The following is a 6,000-nucleotide window of genomic DNA, read 5'->3' as shown; positions in this document are numbered from 1 at the left end:
AACAAGACCCATCACATCAGTCTAGATTTCGAATCCTTATTCATCATTAAGTACCGGAGTGCGGCATGGTCAGTATGAATAATAACTTTAGCACCCATAAGATACGGCCGGAATTTTTCCACTGTGAACACAATAGCCAAAATTCTTTCTCGGTCACCGTGTAGTTCATTTGAGCATCATTAATTGTCTTGCTCGCATAGTACACGGGATGAAACATTTTGTTCACTCTTTGACCCAAAACCTCCCCAACCGCAACATCGCTCGCATCACACATGAGCTCAAAGGGTAAGCTCCAATTAGGCACGGTAATGATAGGAGTGGTGGTCAACTTATGCTTGAGAAGTTCAAAGGCTTGCATACATTTTTCATCAAACACGAACTTAGCATCTTTTTCCAACAACTTGCTCAAGGGATTCACTACCTTCGAAAAGTCTTTTATAAATCTCTGGTAGAACCCCGCATGCCCAACAAAACTTCGAACTCCCTTGACAGATGTTGGGGGAGGGAGCCTTGAAATCACTTCGATCTTTGCTTTATTCACCTCAATGCCATGTTTCAAAATTTTATGCCCAAGAACAATTCCTTCTTCCACCATAAAGTAACATTTCTCACAATTGAGGACAAGATTGGTTTCTTCACAATGGGCCAGAACTCTATCAAGATTCTTCAAGCATTCATCAAATGAGTCTCCCACAACACTAAAGTTATCCATGAACAGCTCCAAAATGTCTTCCACCATATCGGTGAAAATGGTCATCATACATCGCTGAAATGTAGCCGGTGCATTACACAAGCCAAAAGGCATCCTAGAAAAGGCAAAGTTGCCATATGGACAAGTGAATGTGGTCTTCTCCTGATCTTCCGGAGCAATCAAGATTTGGTTGTACCCAGAATACCATCCAAGAAATAGTAAAAGGCACGCCCAGCAAGTCAATCTAACATCTGATCAAGAAAAGGCAAAGGAAAGTGATCTTTGCGGGTCACTTTGTTCAACTTGCGGTAATCCATACATACCCTCCAACCAGTGACAGTTCTGGTAGGAATCAACTCATTTTGTGAATTTGCAACCACGGTCATGCCACCCTTCTTTGGTACACATTGCACCGGTGAAGTCCAAGAGATATCAGAGATGAGGTATACAACCCCGGCATCCAACCACTTGATTACCTCCTTTTTCACAATCTTGCATTGCCTCGTTCAACCTCCTTTGATGCTCCAAGGACGGCTTTGCATTATCTTCCAGAATAATCTTGTGCATACAGAATGCGGGGCTTATCCTCCGAATATCAGCTAAAGTCCATCCAATTGCCTTTTTCCGCTTTTGAAGCATCACCAATGTGGCATCAACCTGCAGGTTAGTAAGATAAGAAGAAAGAATAATTGGAAAAGTAGAATTTGAGCCTAAGAACTCATACCTAAGGTGTGGAGGCAGTGGTTTCAACTCCAACACCGGTGGCTCCTCAATTGAAGGTTTTGTTGGTGGAGTCTTTCTATTCTCGAGGTCCAAAGATATTTTCCTAGGCTCATAATAATAAGAGCTCATTCCATGTAAAGCATTCACGCACTCCACCCGGCTTGCATCCTCATTGACATCAAGATTCAATAGTACGGCCTCCAATGGGTCCTCCACATTGATCATTGCACTGGTGTCATCAATTATCACTGCTGTGACGAGGTCAACCAAAGATCACACCTTGGTACTGTTGGGCTGCTTCATTGATTTGCACATACAAAAAATACCACCTTTTCATCACCCACCCGGAAGGTGAGTTCCCCTGCTTCCACATCAACCAATGCCTTCCCCATAGCTAGGAAAGGTCTTCCCAATATGAGAGGAACTTCATAGTCCACCTAGCAGTCCAAGATCACAAAGTTAGCTGGCAAGATAAATTTATCCACCCGGACAAGCACATCATCAATAATACCCAATGGTCTCTTCATTGTTCTATCTGCTATTTGTAATCTCATAGAAGTCGGCCTCGGCTGCCCGATACCCAAAGTCTTGAAAATGGAATAGGGCATTAAATTGATACTAGCCCCCAAATCACACAGAGCTTTAGCAAATTCCGCACTCTCAATGGTGCAAGGAATGGTGAAAGCACCGGGATCTTCAAGCTTCGGGGCCATTGAATGCACTATAGCACTAACTTGGTGAGGCATCTTTATAGTTTCACAATCCATAGAACGCTTCTTTGTGACTAAGTCTTTCATGAATTTTGCATAGCCCGACATTTGTTCAAGAGCCTCACCAAAGGCACATTAATGGACAAGCTCTTCATCATATCAATGAACTTTTTAAACTGATTCTCACTTTTCTACTTCGCGAGCCTTTGATGATAAGGTGGAGGTGGCCTTGGCAAAAGAGCCTTGGCTTTTGGCACAACTGGCTCTGGCATGTCTATTATGTATTCCCTAGAAAGGTTCACATCATTTCGAGTTTCCACCTCGACATCTTGAATATCAATCCTCACTTCTTTGTTCACATTTTCATCAACCGCATCTTCAACTACCAAAGGGACTTCATCTTCTTGCAACTCAACATCATCATCCAAGATTTGCTTTTGTTTGGAGGCATTCACATCACCGCCTCTCCCACTTCTTGTTGTAACCGCCATAACATGGTTGTTCCTACCCTTCGGGTTCACTACCGTATCACTTGGTAGAGCACCCTTAGGGCGAGTATTTAAAGACTGTGAGATTCGGCCTAACTGCACCTCCAAGTTTCTGATAGAGGTATTGTGGGAAGCCAACTGCGCATTCGAGTCCGCATTCTTCATCATCTATTCAAACATCATTTCAAGTCTACCCATATCATTGCTAAAAGAACTAGGACCCTGGGATGGAAATGGGGGTGGATTGTTCAGTTGTTGGTACATTGGGGGCCTTTGAAAGCCTTGCCCCCGGTTTCTTTGGTTTCCGTTATTTTATCCACCTTGATTGTTATTGTCACCCCAATTGTTGTTATTACCATTCCAATTCCCTTGGTTGCTCTGATTGTTGTTCTGATTTTCCCAGTTGTTGTTTTGGTTGTTGTTCCCCCAATTACCATTGTTTTGTTGTTGATTGCCCCAATTGCCTTGAGGTCTCCATTGTTGTTGGTTGGAAGAGTTACCCCGTTGGACTTGATAATTATTCATGTATTGAACCTCTTGACTTTGTTCATCATAACCATCATTTTGAAATCCATCATAGTCATCATCAAATTGCTCAGAATTCCCTTGGTTTTGTTACCTTCTTTGCTTCTTTTGTTGACAAACATATTGACACCCTCCATGGCATTCACTTGGCAAGGATTTTGGACTTGTTGCAACTGTGCCTTTGCCAATTAGTTCATTGTAGTTGTCAGCTCAGCTATACCTTGCCCGTGATCATGTAATTCCTTGTGCAAATTAGTGACCGTGGGGTCACCTTGAGGCATATTGGCTCTACTTTGCCATGCAGAAGAAGTGTTAGTCATCTCGTCAAGTATATCATATGCCTCATCATACTACAGCTTCATAAAGTTGCCCCCGACAAGTTGGTTCACTATGCATTAGTTCGTGGTGTTAATGCCCCGGTAGAAAGTTTGTTGGACCATAGCCTCGGTCATATCATTGTTGGGGCATTCTTTCACCATTGTTCTATAACGCTCCCAAATCTCATGCAAAGGTTCCGTGGGCTCTTGCTTGAATGCCAATATCTCATCTCGCAATGCCTACATATGCCCCAGTGAGAAAAATTTAGCAATGAACTTATTCGCCAACTCATCCCAATTAGTGATGGAGTGGTTGGGAAGTCGCTCGAGTCAATCCAATGTCTTCCCCCTAAGTGAGAATGGGAAGAGTCTTAACCGAAGAGCATCCTCGGACACATTAGTTTGCTTGCTCCCCCAACATGTATCGACGAACCCCTTGAGATGTTTGTAAGCATTTTGATTTGCAGCACCCGTGAAGTACCCACGCTGCTCTAGTAAAGTCAACATCACATTGGTTATTTGAAAATTGCCCACCCGGAGTCGGGGTGGGACAAGAGCACTTTCACAGCCTTGGTTCGGAAGCACTCTAGGAGCCACTCTTGGAGGTGGCGGAAGAGGCTCTGGAATATTGTGATTATCATTCGCATTGGCCTGGCGGCCTCTACGTTGTCCTAGAGGTACAAGAGGCACCTCATCATCTCCGATATCATCTACCTCCTCCCCCGCAATCACATTTCCAAGAGGGTCATTAGCGTTGTTCGCTGTCATTTGGTACCTGAGTTGACACAAACAAGTTAGTAACAAAGAAGGAAAGAAGAACAATACACAAAACTAACTAAATAGATATCCAAAACCGTTAGATACCCCGCAACGGCGCCAAAAAGTTGATCGAAGCCTACCCTGCACTACTATTGAGTAGCGAGAGAGGATCGAAGCAGCTTTTACCCGATTTAGGGTCGGGATCGATTTCCTCAGAGAGCTAGAAGTTGGAGTCGGGTATCTATCTAATTTAGGGTTATGTACGTGTTCCAAATTACACTTCTAAACATTTTTGGGTTATTGTTTTACCTCTACTTTTATCAAACTACAATGGTGAATTAAACTAGAATAACCTAAGAGTAAAATGTTGCGGGTTGCTCAAATGGTTTAAAATGCACTAGGGTAGTGACTTCCGCCTAGGTGGTCAATTAACGGATACTTGAGTCTAAGGCATGATTGACATATTTGGGGAGTATGATATAACCGTTGCACGATTTTACCCACTCTACACCTCTCGGTGGTTGGAGTGATTTTGCCCGAATTGACTTTCTCAAGACCAATTGGGTATGCAAATTTGTGCAAGCAACCAAGGTTCAAGTCGGGTATTACTCTCTCAAGGTTTAACCCTTTAATTGGAGCTATCAATCTCTTGAGTACGCCCCAATTCCTTGTTGGACCAATTTCAGAGACTCAAGCTCTCTTTCTCAAGAAGAGCTCAAGTCAACTAAACACAAACTAGTGTTTGCCACCACTAATTCAACAATTAAACATGAAATTAGCCCAAATATCAAACACTCATAGTCAATCTAGCCCTAAAACACAAGACCCATCAATTACCCACACTAGGTTGAGCCAACCCTAGCTTATAGGTTTAGCTACTTATAATTGAAGAAGAAAAGCAAGAAATAGATGAAGAAAAACTCATATTAATTAATTACTAAGATAAACAATAAGATCTCAATGTTTAAATGTAGATAAAATTGCCCAAAATAGCTAGAGCGCAACTACAGCTAAAACTATCTCATCCCCTAAAAATGGGAAAAGAAGCCATTTATACTAAGCTAAAAAATCTGGACAAAAATACCCCTGCGGGGCTAGTGCGGACCACACTAAGGCTCTGCACTTGAAAACCCATCTCTCTGAGCTAAGGCACTGCGGACCACAGAGAATGGACTGCGGCCACGGAGGCTTCTAGTACGGTCTGCATGAAATGGAGCGCGGACCGCATTGGCTTGAAACTCAGAAGGTGGCAACTCTCTAATCCTTCTACTGCAGACCGCACTAAATTGAGTGCGGCCACATTGATCCTAGTGCGGACCGCACAAAACCTAGTGTGGTCGCATTGCCCTTTTACCCTAAATGCCACCTCTCTGAACCTCCTTGTGCAGACCCCATAGAATGGTGTGCGGCCAAATTGGGTCTGTTTTGCCTAAGCTTTGTCTTGTCTTGGTACTTGTGCAAGTTTCACTCCTTTTGAGCTGATTTTTGACATCTTGTCACTTTGTTGATCAAACATGCAATCAAGCACAACTTGTGAGCCTTTTGGGACTATTTTGTACGAATTTCTAATCAAAACATAAGCAAGAAAAAGTATAAAATGCATCAAAATCCCTAGTTATCAACCATCTACTTAATGCTCGGAATTGATTATTGAATCCTTAAATGCACGCTTAGGAGAATATATAAAGAATAAATAATGAGCAATAAATATGGAAAATGGCAATAAATGTAAATAGGGAACAATTCACCCAAATATCGAATGATGTGGAAGATTCTTCCTCTTGACA

Source organism: Nicotiana sylvestris, chromosome 4 (assembly GCF_000393655.2).
Source record: "Nicotiana sylvestris chromosome 4, ASM39365v2, whole genome shotgun sequence".
NCBI lineage: Eukaryota > Viridiplantae > Streptophyta > Magnoliopsida > Solanales > Solanaceae > Nicotiana > Nicotiana sylvestris.
Note: the sequence above shows the minus strand (reverse complement) of the source record.